Genomic DNA, 15,699 nt, shown 5'->3' with positions numbered 1-15,699 from the left:
TTCTTTCATATCAGGGTATAATGCGAACCCCGCGAACAAAAAACCCGACTTCGTCTGAGTATATTTTTGTGTTACTCATAGTCACCCTGTTTTAGTGGAAACAAACACCTGATAAGAAAACACACATGTGACACACAACGATAAACAAAGATAGAGAAAATAATACCTTCAAAGTAAATAATGAGCCAAGAAATTATTTTCGTCATGATTTTGTTCTCTCGCTTTTACTATATCTAGTCTTGATTCGACATGATTATTTTCTTGGAGTATGCGCGTCAAGCTATTACGTCCCACCGAGAAACATGACTTATTCCTTCTGCTGAACTTGGCATTCGTAATAAAATTACAATGCACGCACGACAGACAAAAACTCGACTCTGTCTGAATGTACTTAGTATATGTACGAGGTTACACTGTTTAAGTGCAAACGAACACCTGATAGAAAAACACGTGGCAAAATGTATATACAACGATTCTCAAAATAGTTTATTCAAAGTAAAAAATGAGCCACGAAATTATTTTCGTTATGACTTTGTTTCCAGGCTTCGTTTATCTATATACATGTAGTATTCGACTTGTCTTGTGCGCGTCAAGTTTCTATCGAGAGACACGACAGATTTCCTTCTCCTAAACTTGGCATTCAGGATGTAGTGCGCCCACAAAAGACGAAAACTCGAGTTTATCGGAATACTGTGAATGTATTTTTATATGTATCGCCTAGTCACACGGTTCAGAGAGAGAGAGAAAGTTTGTCTGTGCAAACAGGGATCCACTCCTGGCCGACCCTCTGGTAAATGTCAACAGAAATCGAATTTCCTCTTGTGCTGAAGAATTGGGTCATGCAATGTTGTTTGGTTGTATGTATGTATGTTTGTTTGTTTGTTTGTTTGTTTGTTTGTTTGTTTGTTTAAACTATAATTCCATTCCTGTCTAAGGTCCCATTGTGGCATTTAAAGCAAGAAAACCTAGATTTATTGATTGTTTTTTTTTTACCATAATCTGATAATCCCCTCTAAGCTTCTGGTTTAAAGGCTCATATCAAAGTCACCGCTCGTTCAACATCGTCTGAATTTTAGGACAATCTCATCTGTTGAGACTTTCCTCAATAGTGTCATCGCACTGCTACATCAGAAAGTAATTATATCTCTTTGATAGTATCATTCCCCCCCCCCCCCCCAAAAAAAAAGATGATTAAAGGAAGAATGGAAACATTGTGTTCCTCACCTAAATCATAAACGTAAGAAAGAGACAGCATATTCTCAACTTCGGAGGGAATCTAGTGATCGTATCACAAGAAGGGGAAGGGTGATAAAGAGAAGACTGTTATAAATTTGTATATGTCTTCAGTGCACAGGAAAACATTACGAGATAATTGAATAATGATGTGTTTACTGTCTGCAGCACGAATTTCGCATCACAGATCGCCAGATTCTTGGAAAGGCATTTGCTTGAAAGAACCCTTCGGGAGATTGAGGATGACATCTGGAGTACAATATGTGCTCCCACATGGATTAAATTTTCACGATTGTTTCGTTTGCCAGACGAACTCCTTTCGAGTTTTACCAAACATTATTATGAATCAATACATCACATGCTACCCACATTGTTTCGTTTTCTTCTTCAGAAAGCAAATTAAATAGAGAATTAGTCTATTGAAGCCTTATATTCAGCTTTAAACGGTCGCTAAAACTGGAAAGATATTGTGAAAAAAGACACAAAACAAAACAAAACAAAACAAAACAAAACAAAACGCTCATTCAAAATTTCCAGTCATACACGATACTCATCGGGCTCTAGTTCTTTCTCGGTCAGTGCCGAGTCCAGACGATGATCTCAGGAAACTCATCCTGTTTTCACAGTCCAAATTTTGCCCATCATGTCCCTCTGGGTTTTGTGGTGAGACAGGCTGAAGCAGAAACGGTCTGCACATCATTTTGCTGAAGGTCAATGCTTTCTTCTACCTTACGTCATTATTTTTAAAACGCAGCAGACATGAACAATCGAACAGTAAGAAACAAGAGATGTCATAGTAATTACAAAGTTACGACTGTTTGAATTTCAGCTTATCATTTTGTCTGAAATCGGACTATTGATTTGCAAATTGACATAAGGATTTTTTTTTTCTTTTGGATCCTCGACTTTTACTTCGATTTGAAGCTACATAGGACTGAACCTTGTTTTTCTTGAATCAGAGTATCTTGTGACAATTTTGCTGTAGATAATGTACGGTTTGTGGCACATCATAATTATGTATAGCATGAGTAGGGTGTACTGGACCTGTTGATTGTGGATAACAGTGCTCCCCGTGTAACCCCCATTATACATATAGACTATTTTATTGCATATGACTGAAGGGTGGGGGGGGATTGAACAGATACTGCTTATGCCCAATTCTGCAGAGTCAATTCAATTCAACTTCTTTCATCATACTGGAAAAAGTTCGAAGACTCAAGCTTTCAGATTTAAGTCAAGGGCAATCCTGTGAGCTCTGAGATTTAAATTATACATTTCCTTTGTTTTTCTCCCAAATACCTTGGTGAATTGCTACATAGAAATCCCCTAATTCGGAAAGAAAGAGAACACATAATATATAACTACAAAAAGAAAAAGCAACAACTACTTGGTATTGATCTGTCTATGCCTGAATATTATGTCAAATCGTACCGGAGTTGAGTTTATATTGCAAGTGCTTACAAGCCATTCGGTAGCTAAATACCACCTAGCAATCAAAGCTCTTAATAATGACATCATTAAGATTCCTGCAAAGCCACGACGGTATGTTAGATCTCAATAAAAAAAAATAGACAAGTAAATACAAATTAAACAGTGAGTCGGCAAAAACGCTGGCTGAATGCAGCTCAACCCAGAGAATCTGGATTACAAGGGATGATGAAATGGATTAGGTTCTGGGGCCAAACATGCGCTCATTTTATTTTATTTATTTTTCAGCACTTTCTCGTGGCGGAAGACCCTTGAAATTTGACTGCAAAGGGGAAATTTGTACCTGTAAGTGTGACACCATTTCGACACTTTATTTTGAAAGACCAATTTTGATATCATAAAACAAATTTCCCCTTGTGTCCACCGAGCAAACTTTACTCTCGATTGTCACTTCACACGATGTGTCTGAAACTGCAAAATTGCGAAATCATAGTGAAATGAAGATCAATACCAATTAAGGAAATGGTGACAGGCGAGAAGGAATTGCTAAATCATGGTAAAGTGGAACCACTTATTGATACGATAACGTCTTGTTACCACGGTGATTATCATGATATCTAAAGACGACGAAACCAATACCAGTAAGGTGGTATTGGTTTCTTGCGCTAACACGGATGCCAGATAAACTAATGTTGATGATACCCTGTTTGGTAAAATGCTAGTCAATATGGCTGATAATTTTGCCGTCCCCTCTGCTATTGTCTTGTCTTACACTGCATGTATTGCCCAGCCTATTTATAACAATTATTAATGACCAGATATTGTCCGAATCATCTAGTGTATTTTGTCCGAAAACACTACAAAATTATTTCATAGTTTTCCTTCTCAAGGGGGTAAAAGGTGGCATGTTCAAGAATTCCCTTGATACCACAGAAATCACACAGACATATATGATAATTCTTTTAGCATGGTAAGTGTGCTGGAGTTACGTCAATCTTGAAAAATAATAGTTCTAAAACGTGGGTTTCGGATAGAAACAAGCAATTTAAAAATATCAATCAGTATATTCAATGTTAAGTATTCTTGAATATACAAAATTTGAACAATAATTCTATCAAAATCGTTTGATAGACCGTCTACAGTTATGGTTTATCGAAAACAAATAGTGATATTTCCTCATATTTGTGGCTTTATTGCGAACTTTTTATGTGGTAGGATCTTTTGTGATACAACTGAACTATACATATGCATCAACTATGCATTTTTTCAATCACTGCTCCCAATGGTAAACAGTGGCTTTAACTGCGCAAACACTGGATTCAACAAGGGCGTGGGGCAGCTACATACGCATATCGAGAAGGGGAAATTAGGGCAGGGGAGGGAATATCTTGAAATCAATTGTCTCTCTCTAAAGTGATCAGATAAACAAGTCGAAGGGCATGTGTAGAGGTAACTTTCACTTTCTTTAGTGATCGAATATCCCTCTACATTTTTTTTTTTTTTTTTAGCTTTTTGGTCGAACTGATTTATGAATGTCATGACTTCCGGCTTCAACGATCCGTATTGTCCTCAGTTTCTGCGCATTTCTGAGCTCTCCACGGAATAACAAGAATTATAGCTGTGCTGAACTCAGAAAACCAAATAAATACATAATCAAGATCTTCGAGATGATTGTGAACTTTGCCTTCCCATACTTTCACATGCCTTCATTCCCTTCTGAAAGTATATTGAAGTAGGAGGGGAAAACTAGTCTTATTCTCGCATTTCACACAACATCGGTTGAGTTTATATTGATAGAGTGGCTTGTGGTTTTTATTCTCCTCTTCACTTCCTCGAAATATTACACACTGACTATAAAGTAGAAACGTTTTAGTATTGCAACGATTTTTAAAAGGTAAATGCATGGAATGGATTGTCTTACACAAATGGACTGTTATGATTTCGACCCTTTAATGGAAACACGTCAGTGGGCATTAGGTTTGTTTTGTTATTCACTTGGTGCTTTTTTCAGAATTTGATTTGATTTGATTTCATCCATTCACAAAATACATACTTGTACATACACGACATACAAATATGTATATTATAGCTTGTAGGCTACATGGAATACGTCATATTATACACTTTTTGTGGATCATAATAGGCTCTTCAAAGGTTTATTGTTGCCTTATATTTTTGAATTATTCTAAAATTTAATGATTCAATGATTCAATGATTCAATGTTTCAAACTTTATTTTCACTTTTTTTTCAAAAGGATGTACAAAAAATATGTAAAATTTGACATGCGTGTCATTGAAAGTATACATAACCCTCCGGAGATAACAACATGTTCATGTTCGTGTCTATGTGATGAGTACAAAAAAAAAAAATACAATCCTATTCATACACTCTGCGAAAGAAGTGGAGGTACCCACTGAAAAGACTATGCATGTATTATGTGGGTATCTCTGAGGGAAGGGGGAAAGAGGGGGTGGAAAAGCTTACAACTACAAAGAGTGCGGGAAACTGAGGAAACAGGGAATAGAAAAAAAAAGTGTGGAAAAACAGATGAGGCCAAGGGACTTTGAGTCTGGACTTTATTTTCTCACCGTTTCGAAATTATAACTTTCTCAGTGCTGGTACCATGACCCAACCTCCTGTTCAAGGTGTAAAGAAACATTAAAGATTTTCGTTCACTCAGTAGCATTATCCACATCACATATAATAATTATCCTCTCATCAATATTCCATAGACACTTTGAGAAGAAATACTTCCATACTTAATAGTTAAATGAGTGATCGGTTTATTGAATTTATTGCCACTTCATGGGGTGGGACACCCTGATCAGCAGAGCTGGTTTCCATAGGGGTCCAAATGCTATACAGGACCAGGATAATATAGTAGTCTGTTATGAGATGGAGTTCACAAGTATAACTATGTGTATCACATCCTTTGAATTAATGCCGGTGACGATTTCGCCTTGAAGTCTTTCAGCCAGGTGTGGATACAGACAAAATGCTAAGGCGGAAGTCAGTTTACAGCTCCTCATGGACAGGTACTCAGTGACAATACGTAAGAATCATTCACGCCTCTTGTCTGCCATTCGTTTCGACTTTCATCATACAGAGAATATCAATAGTCACCAGCAAGCATGGATGATGCGTTCACTACGCAAAACATAGCGATGATATAATATTGTGCAAATGCGTCATAATAGTATGATACCCTTTCGTCTCAGCGTCATTTATTTAAACAGAGGTAATTACTCGACAAAACGATTGACCAGACCAATTAACAGACCATCGAGAAAAAGCAAACTTCGTCCTTCAGCAACATGAGCGTTCCAGAAACAACAGTCGCATAGAAGCAGACAAACAAAATGTTTCCGTCGTGTCATGGCTTGACAAAGAGAGGGAGTATCCGGTCAGCTGTTGGCCACACTGAACCACCTGTTTGGGAGAAATAGGACTGAAGACCTAGTTTTTTGTTTGTCTTTCCTATCTCTTTGCTTCCCCTGGCGAGAAAAAAAAAATATAGCGGACCATAGGGAAATATTGCCAACTCCTTGACTAGAGTGACGGGAATCCTATTTTCCCTGAACCAAACGTTTTTGACATCTGTACAGAGGAAAAAACATTTACGGTGAAATATCCATGGTAAAGTGATATTAGACTATTATGAATCTTAGCAAAAAAAAAAAAAGAAATAAGAAGAAGAGTTTGGTCACTCAGTTTCTAGTAATATCAACAGCAATGCTAACACCCCCACCCCCCCCCCCCCCCCCACCCACCCAAAAAAGGGAAAAGAGTATAGGCCTACGTCAGTGTAGGCTGTGACTACCTTCCTGGTAGTGACGATGACAGATTTGGGGTGTAGACGGGCTCTGGTTTCTGGCACTGAATAATAAATTTGAGTCCAGTGTCACTGTCATAACCTTTGTACACCAAAATATAATTCTTTAACTCTTGGCACCATTCTTCATTTCATATTCATGGCAGTGAAAATGTGCACTGATATAAACGTCTGTAAACCATAGATCCATGCATGACTCATTCATTCGTTTCTAATTTCAGGGTATAGGAAATGGCAAGATTTCAAATTTCACTATAACGAGAGATCACATTACTCGATTTCCTCCTTCACTTCTTCCTTGCTGCACTCCCTTTACTAGTATTTCATCCCGTTTCAAAATAATAACCTCATTTTCGAGAAGGGGCGTGGTGAGGTAACACTCCTTCCCCGCCTTTCACCTTGAACGTTGAACCTATTTGCAGCCGTTGTCGTTAAACTTTGTGGATTTTGGCAATGATATTTTTGATATCTGTCGTGGCATGGTTAATGTTGACGCTCTTAATGGGACCAGCATATTTCTCAAAGGCGCCAATCCTGCGGTGAAGTACGTTCGATTGACGGCATCGAAGAAGCAATGGTTTTGAAGAAGCAATGATTTTATGTATGTTTTCACTTTAAAGGACAAGCCCACGCCTTCAAACATGTGAATTGAGTGAATGCAGCAATATTCGTATGGAACACATCAGTGAAAATTTTGGGAAAAATCAGACAATCTGTTCAAAAGTTATGAATTTTTTTAGCTATTGCGCACTTACACGCTTGATGAGAAGATTTCCATATATAGTGTATGATATCATATGCGTAGAATGATATAAGGAAAATATCAGGAGAATTTAACAAAATTGTATCTATTTTTTATTCCTCGACTTGTCACGGACGTATTTTAAGGGTAATATTATTCCCCCTGCCTAAAAGAGGTAATTCAAGTGTTCTGTTATCAAGTTATTATGCGAGAAAAGTGAAAATATGTTAAATTTTCTTTATAAAACTTTCGTAATCGTTCCACACACGTGGCATCACAAGCTGTAGTGGTCTTCTTATCCAGCAGTGACTGAGCATAAACTTCAAAAATTCATATATAACTTTTTAACGGATAGTTCGATTTTCCTCAAACTTTCACTGATGTGCTCTACTAATATTCCTGCATTCACTCAATCCACATGTCTATGAAGGTGGACTTGTCCTTTATCTTGTCAACCTCGTATCGATCGTTTATAACGGATTGCTGCCTGATGTCCCTTGTAAGGCAGAACTATCATCATTATTGAACCATTACACACATTACACACACATTCTGCTTTATTGTGGTGAGAGGAAAGAATATTGCGTTGAACTCTGTCTCGTTGCAATCAGTATCACCATGAATAGATAATTATCATGATACAACTTTGTCTCTATTATATAATGGCAGAAGAGTGTCAAATTTGAAGTTTCCATTATTCAATTTTCAACAGAAGACAGAAAGAAGTGAAATGGTGTAAAATTAAGCTCTTATAGCTCCATCGTTACCGTTTACGTTATCGCAAACCACTCTGTATTCAACTGCAACGGTATTTTGAGGTGATGTTTCTCAAACTGAGTTTGCGAGGCAGGTGTGTGTGCATACATATAATGTCTGTGTATGGGGGGGGGGGGGGTAGATGATTCGTCTGATTGGTAAGGACACACTGACATTCACATCAAATGTTTATTCTCTCACTGACAAGACGCAGAATACACAGCCATCCAGCCATGGTCTGAGGAACCCCGAATGTTTGGACAAAATTGTTGATACGATCTTGGAGACTTGTCATGTTGCCACCTCTGGTGGTCATGTTGTCACCAGCAGTGAATGGTGTTTCTTACACTTCGTCCACATTGTCTATTGATTGACGAGCAAAGGATAGATACCCCGGGCAGGAGACAGAATTTCACACGATCGATGACCGCTGTTTGAAACTAATCCTAATGCCACGTACTTCTTCCTGCAGCAAAACCCTCTACAGTGTGAAATATAATCTTGTTTCCAGAGCTTTTGCCTGACGATACATTTCAAATGAACCGTACTTCTAGCGATTAGGTGACAAAGCGAGTGATAGAGACAGTCAAGATTCGAATGCAATTAAGGTCACTGTTTTGCTGGCCATCTTCTCTTCACAAACCCTATTCTACGACGTCAGCTTTTCCGTACTAGTATGCGATTTGCCGTGTATTATATCCCTGCAGCCTTGTACCTTGCCGCAGCCTAACGCGCAGAGTAAGAGTTCTTCACATCATAGCAATACCAAATTATCTCTTTAACTCTTTCTCTCTTATCTCAAATGATTACATGAACGCACATCATTCATTCATGTATTAAAGTTTATCTCTGTTGTGATTAATTATTCCGAAGGATAACTCGAGTCTCGAAGAGGCACCCCAGATATTATTAACAGGATTTTTCCACACATCCGGATAATACGATTGGATTTACAAGCGTGAGCTGGTTAGCTGAGGTGGGAATCCCACCTATGATCTATGAAGCATCCACAAAGCGGACTCCTCGATCAACTCCCCCCCCCCCCCCCCTCCCCCACCCATCCCGTGGTGTCCCAGTCTCACCTCCCCCCCCCCCCCCCAAAAAAAAAGAAAAGTCCCACATCCCTCAGTCTCCATGAACACTTCAGTGGTAAATTGCTATCAGTACACATCACGCTTTCCCTCTACTCTAAGCGCACGGGGGGGGGGGGGGGGGGAGAAAAAGGGGTGCAATGACTACCTGGATGGATGGATGACTAATGATTTTGGTTGAAATCTTTCAAATGGACCTCTTCTCCTAATTCAGGCATGATATGAAATGATTTTGAGGTCAAGTCATAGAAGGTCACAATACACGACTTGCAGTGCCTGTAACGCCATCATTGTCTGAAAAAAAAAAGGGGGAACAAGTGCTCTGAGAGCAAAGTAGATACATGATAGCACTCTTCAGTATAGTTCCGACAATGTGTAGCAGAAAGCTTGCCAGAGTAGTCACGGAAATGAATAGAGAAATGTTCAAATATTATACAGAGACAGACAGAGAGGGGAGGGGGAGGGAGATGAAGGAAGGCAGAGCATGTTTTATGTGTCATCAGCGCATTTCGATTATCTAAATATGTCCACCACATGTAAGAGAAATCAACAGACTACATGGAATCATGGAAAAGCGCTACAAAATGGAGATGGCATATCATGCTGGATAAATTTCACAACAGCGCATGGATTACTGTAAAAAGACTTAGTTTCAATGTCAGATCTACGAAGTACAATACTTCACAATACACAGAGCATTTATCAGTACAGTCCTGACAATTTTTCCTTGAATTTTGCGAAAAACATATTTGAAGAGTGAAAGTGCACAAGTTTAAATCATGACGCAGAGGCGGTATACCCATGCCACGTGTGATAAACACTGACAATTCGATAACGATCTCATCCCGTGATAACCTAAGTATCGATACCAACTCAGCCTCTCAATCATCGCATACTTGTATCTGCGTTTTGGATTATCGATACAGAGTCGCCGTCACTTGACGGAAACTTTGCCTAGTCTCAGAATCAGACTCGCATGTAAAGAGTAACACTTGTTGGCTTGAGGCGTTAAAGGACAAGTTCACCTTCATAGACATGTGGGTTAAGGAGTGAATGCAGCAATATTAGTAGAACACACCAATGAGAGTTTGAGGAAAATCGGACAATCCGTTCAAAAGTTATGAATTTTTGAACTTTCTGCTAAGTAACGGCTGGATGGGAAGACTACTATAGCTTGTGATGTCATAATGAGTACAACTATATAAAGAAAGTATAAAGAAAATTCAAGATATTCTCACTTTTCTCACATAATAAAAGAACACTCGACTTCTCTCTTTCAGAAGTCAAGGGAAATAATTTTACCCCTACCATAAGTCAGTAACATGTTGAAGAAATGTTCACTTTATTCAAAAAGTAAAGTTTTGTGAAATTCTCTTTTTATTTTCGTTATACTGTTGTACGCATGTGATATCACACACTGTAGTAGTCTTCTCCTCCAGCAGTGATTGCACAGATACTTAAAAAATTCATAACTTTTGAACGGATTGTCGGATTTTCCCCCAAACTTTCACTGATGTGTTCTACTAATATTGTTGCCTTCACTCAATCCACATGTATATGAAGGTGAACTTGTCCTTTAATCTGTTCATTGATGATGGTTGACAAGATCCGTTGGAGAATAGTTGCTCTAATCAGCTTCTCAATATATCGATTCTCTTTATTATCAGTCGTTCTTACTGTTGTCAAACTGCCTTTCCCTTGAAATCTGATTAAGACATCGCATCCTTGTTTCTCTGCGTAAGTCTAGTCTTCCTCTTTATGTTTTTTTTAATTCATTTAATCTATCCACACTTCCATTTATCTATTCTTTCTATCCTTTTGTTGATTAGCCTCTTCTTCTATTTTGGAAGTATGCAGTTGTGACTGTAAATATCTATATGTTTAAATCTGTCTAGACAGTCATGTTCTCTCTGTCTATTCAACAATCTGTCCGTCCACATCTTCACAATTATGTTTTCAGATTCTTTTATTCTATCATGTCTCTTTCTCTATCTCTTTCTCTCCTTCCCTCCCTCCATATCTACATATCTGTCTATCCATCCATCCATCTATCTATCTATCTATCACCGGGCGCGCAAAAAAAAAGAATAAAACAAACATATAATTATTGCTCAGAGCTCATTCAGATGCATATGTGCACTTCATGTTGAAAAATACTTGGCAGCGTTATCAGCGGCAACTTTTTTTTCTTTTCTTTTCTTTTCATTCGATGTTTAGTTCCGTGTAATGAAGGACTTGTATAGTTCATGAGGATTTGTTCTACAAACATAGAATGTTTTCGTGGAAAAAGAATAATCATGCTTAAAGGGACTGTACAGTACTGGTTGAGGTAGGGATTCATGTTTTGAACATTCCTAAGTGAGATAATAAATAGCCTCTTATGAAATATGAAAGAGCATGTAATTTTAAGAAGGATTCAACGTTTATTTGATGAAAATTGGTTTTCCATTGGCTGAGATATCCAAAAAAGTGATAATAATGAAAGGCGACATGCCCCAACTTTATTAGTATCTCTTTGTTTCACTTTGTTTTTGGATATCTCAGCCATTTCAAAACCGATTTTCATCGAATAAACTTTTGATACCCCTTAGAACTGCATGCTCTTTGACATTTCATAGAGTGGTTTTTGAACATCTCACAAAACGTTAAAAGCTAAATCTTCACCTCGACCAGAACTGTACACACCCTTTAAATGAAAGCTGATTTTCCTTTTTTCTGTCTATTTGATTTTGAGAGCGGAAGGCGAATTGAATAGTTTCATACATGAGTGCGATGGCTTTTCTTTCGTTGCCATGTTTGCAGTGGTACTGACATTTTTTAAACCCTCTGATGTGAAATTGCATTCTTTCGTCTTGGCAGGATATCCGTCTGCCGACTGCCGAGAAATACAAGACGGAACAGATTATTAAAAGGTAGTCCTGTGGGGACATACAAAGATGATGTACTATAGTAACCTCGCGCTTGCTTTCCCCCTGCCTATCATCACTGGTTCTCCAAGCGTCTGTTCACTGCACGACTTTTCCAATTTTTCTTGTGTGACATACGTATGGTTACAAGATCTGACGTCATCGTCGCTTCCACAAAGAATGATTTTCATTCACTGTCCAAGTTTTGCCTTCAAGCGGATTCTAATACATCATCATCTTTGATAGATGATCGACTTTCTACATTATTATTTTGTCTACAAAGGCAACACGATAATAAGAAAATCAAATGAGAAGTTAGATTTTATTGAAAGATTATTCTTCCATCGTCTGATTCATGGAAAGGGGTTGCTCATTACTCAAGGGTTTAAGTCGGTAGAGGGGAACAATATGATATTTGTCACGGTCAATGCCTTTAAACCTCAATGAACATCATCACTGAAAGGAAGTGGTGTCAATGGTATTGACCTCTTTCGACTTTGAGAAGGGTGTACACGATTACTCCAGCTACTTCTTTACGTTCGTGAAATGAAAGACTGAGTAAATGATGCTTGTTCCTTATTCTGAAATGAAAGTACATTCCTTTCGAATTGAGAAAGTCTTGTTCCTGTTGATCGGTTTGGATGAACATTATTTGAGTAGTGCAGCATAGAGAAAGCAACATACGTGGATAAAATTAATAGATATAGAAAGAGAGAGAGAAAGGAGAGAGAAGGAGGGGGAGAGATGACATATATATGTCTTCCTTTCTCAGCTCACTCACAAGCTAGGTTTGCTACTGGCAACGTCAAAATATTTTAATGAGGATGAACCATTCTGCGACTGGAGAAGGTAGCTGGGCGACGTGGGTGTTCCGTGGCAATAAGACCTCGGAGAAACAAATCACCTAGGGTAGGTAGGACAATATTTATCCATTCTATATGCCTGCAGTGTTTGTGTCACTGGAGAGTGACGTTTTGTTTCCTACCCCTTCTTGCCGTTGGTGGCAAACGTGGTGGCAAACGTTAGGAATGATAGCAAAAAAGTCGTCAAAATATTTGAACCTGAAACAACATACAACGAGTGAAACTTGTCCCTGCCCCTGTCCAACCCTCTTCGTGAGACCCCAACTAACATATAACTTATACGATGGGTTCACTCTGGGAGAAAAAGAAATTAATGATTCCTTTTTCACATTAGAAACTTGGAACCTCTGAACTACACATTAAGCTAAAGTACTAAGTATTTGTCTATTGGATGAGTGTGGGTTCCTCAATTAAAGGAAAGCTTCAGCTTCAGGGAAGGGCCTTTTAATTATGAAATGTCTTTGTATCGAGATATTTCACGATTCGCGGGAAGCGAAACCCTTCTTCTTTTAATTTGTTTACCCGTACGAGGCGAAGACAGCATTTATCAATAAAAAGGCAATTGCAGGATGTGTAGATCACCTTTCCAATACTCCTAGGTTTCTTTGTACGAATGGCAAAAGTGTGGACAGACCCAAGGGATTCTATTCGTTACGGATGACTGTGAAATGTGAAATTCCACGGTAAGTGGCCCATTCGCCCTGCGGTCGGCTATTGCTACCTACAACACGACCAAAAGACAGATTACATCCTTTACATAAAACGTTGAATTGGGAGTAAAATTAAACTTAATGGTATAAGTAGGTATTTTCATGGTTGCCATGAGTGTTAATTCAATGGAAAGTGTCCTCGCCAATTTGAAGCTATATCCCGGGATATTTTTTATGTCTTCCGTCTGAATAAGAGAAGACACCACTGCCCCAATTAACTCTGACCCTGGAGCAATACATGGCTTATCGCTATGTGTCTGCGTTTCCGCGTGATCAGCGACGCACCTGCAGATTTATCTGACTCGGAAGAAAGAGAACACATATCTAGCACATGAGTCTTCAACGTACAGGGATAATATCTTAATGGCTCATCACCCAGCACGGTCAGAAGAAAGGATCCCATTTCCTCATCTTAAGTCGATGAGTAAATTTACCTGTCGCACGTGTTCACCGCTGGTAGAGAATCAATGTTGTCATGCAACACGGTGGTGACCAAAAAGAAAGATCAGATTCAAATATTGACAGTGCAAGGGGGTAAGCAACTGACTCGGGTCTTCGGCGTAGGTGTGATAATTGACATGGATTATCATTTTGTTGTGAAGTCTGCGCCAGTCCTTGATTGGTGTTGTTAAATGTTTTGAGTCATGACCTCGGCAAGGGTTTACGCTGGACGTCCTGCCTTTTGACAGGCGGGATGATGGTGTATAATTGGAAGACGACAGACAAGCATGTAACGAAGGATAACCCTCTTATCCACTTGGTGGAATGACAGAGCATCAACGTCTAACATCAACATTTCTAGGAGATAATGGGTTTTTAATCAGCCAAACTAGGGATCCGTGTGACCTTATACAACGACGCATTTAGACCTGTTAGACGGATGCTGGACCGCAATGCATGCCGTAACTATAATATTTTGAACTAGATTTACGATTTACACAGTATAATTATTACTTTGAGCACTAATGCGCTGATTGTGAATAAATCAAGAAAAAATGACTGGACGAGAACATATGAAAGAATTCATAACAGTAAATACCCCGCCTGTTGAGTCCTTATTCTTGATATTTGCTTGTACAAAAGTGACTTAGTGATAAATAGATACTAAGAAATACAATGTAATTATGCCTTAAATAAAGGGGTGATTTATTTTTCCTCAGAGTACATGAAACTAATCAAGTAGTAAAATATTGTTACCTGCAAATTCAGGACATTATGTTAATTATTGATAAACAAAAAAAAACATCGATGAGATGAACATTCACTTAACACAAGTGTTTGATTAAGATTCTAACATCTTAGTTATGTTTTGCGAATCTTTTTCTCGTGCACTGTGGTCATGGTGATATAAAGGGACATAACATGATTATGCCTTCACTGTGTTTGAAGAGGGAAATTGCTTAAAACGCAATCATCTTCTAGCAGTGAGAGAGTAGGCCATGAAAGTGAAAGGAAAATTAGCGAAGAATTACTCAGTTCAACAAATACCTACATTGCAGGTCCCCGAAAGTCCATAGTGTTCGTATTATTATAATGCGCTCATCATTATCAAGAAACACTCCATATACCAAACGAGGACGGGCATAGTGCGGTTTCAAGGCCTCCAAACACCGTGGCCATTAAGTGATGAGCACGAAATCGTGTGCGAACAAAATTATGAGGTACGAAGGAAATCATGTACACGCGCGGAAATGGACATATTCTCGTAGAGACAAACGCATATGCATGTCCGAGAAGTGAAATGACGGAACAAACAACAAAGGAATCTTAAATGAAATTCCTGCTGGCTTCCCGCTAGAGGTCAGGTATTAATCCTTAGTTACTTCATCCTACGTAAATACCTGAAATGTAATTAGATCAAGATGCATTCGATACGTCATGCTTGTACCATATCAGATCCTACGGTGATCAATATCCTTCGCCGCATCCATATTGCTCTCTTTGGACAGCTGAGTAGGAGATAATCTAATCTGTTCTAATCCCGATTAATGCCGAGACTCGTTTTTAGAGAAGCCGTATTACGTCAGTTGTGTGAAGCGTTACTCCATACACAACAAGCTCTGAGAGCTTTCATTAATGACGGCCAAAATCGTGATTGTGATAATGACTCCAAAGACCATTCATTATGATAGTTATA

At 38.6% G+C, this 15,699-nt stretch overlaps 1 protein-coding gene across 1 annotated transcript in view; it reads right to left on the bottom strand.

Annotated features, from left to right (window-relative positions):
- Nucleotides 1-15,699, bottom strand: part of LOC139736849 (uncharacterized) — a 118,568-nt gene that overhangs the window by 27,929 nt on the left and 74,940 nt on the right. The gene's annotated exons all lie outside the window — the stretch shown is intronic.

This window comes from Diadema antillarum, unplaced genomic scaffold (genome assembly GCF_040938485.1).
Source record: "Diadema antillarum isolate AM-2024a unplaced genomic scaffold, OU_Dant_1.0 seq00000667_RagTag, whole genome shotgun sequence".
NCBI classification, from domain to species: Eukaryota; Metazoa; Echinodermata; class Echinoidea; order Diadematoida; family Diadematidae; genus Diadema; species Diadema antillarum.
Note: the sequence above shows the minus strand (reverse complement) of the source record. Positions and strands in the feature narration are given on the sequence as shown.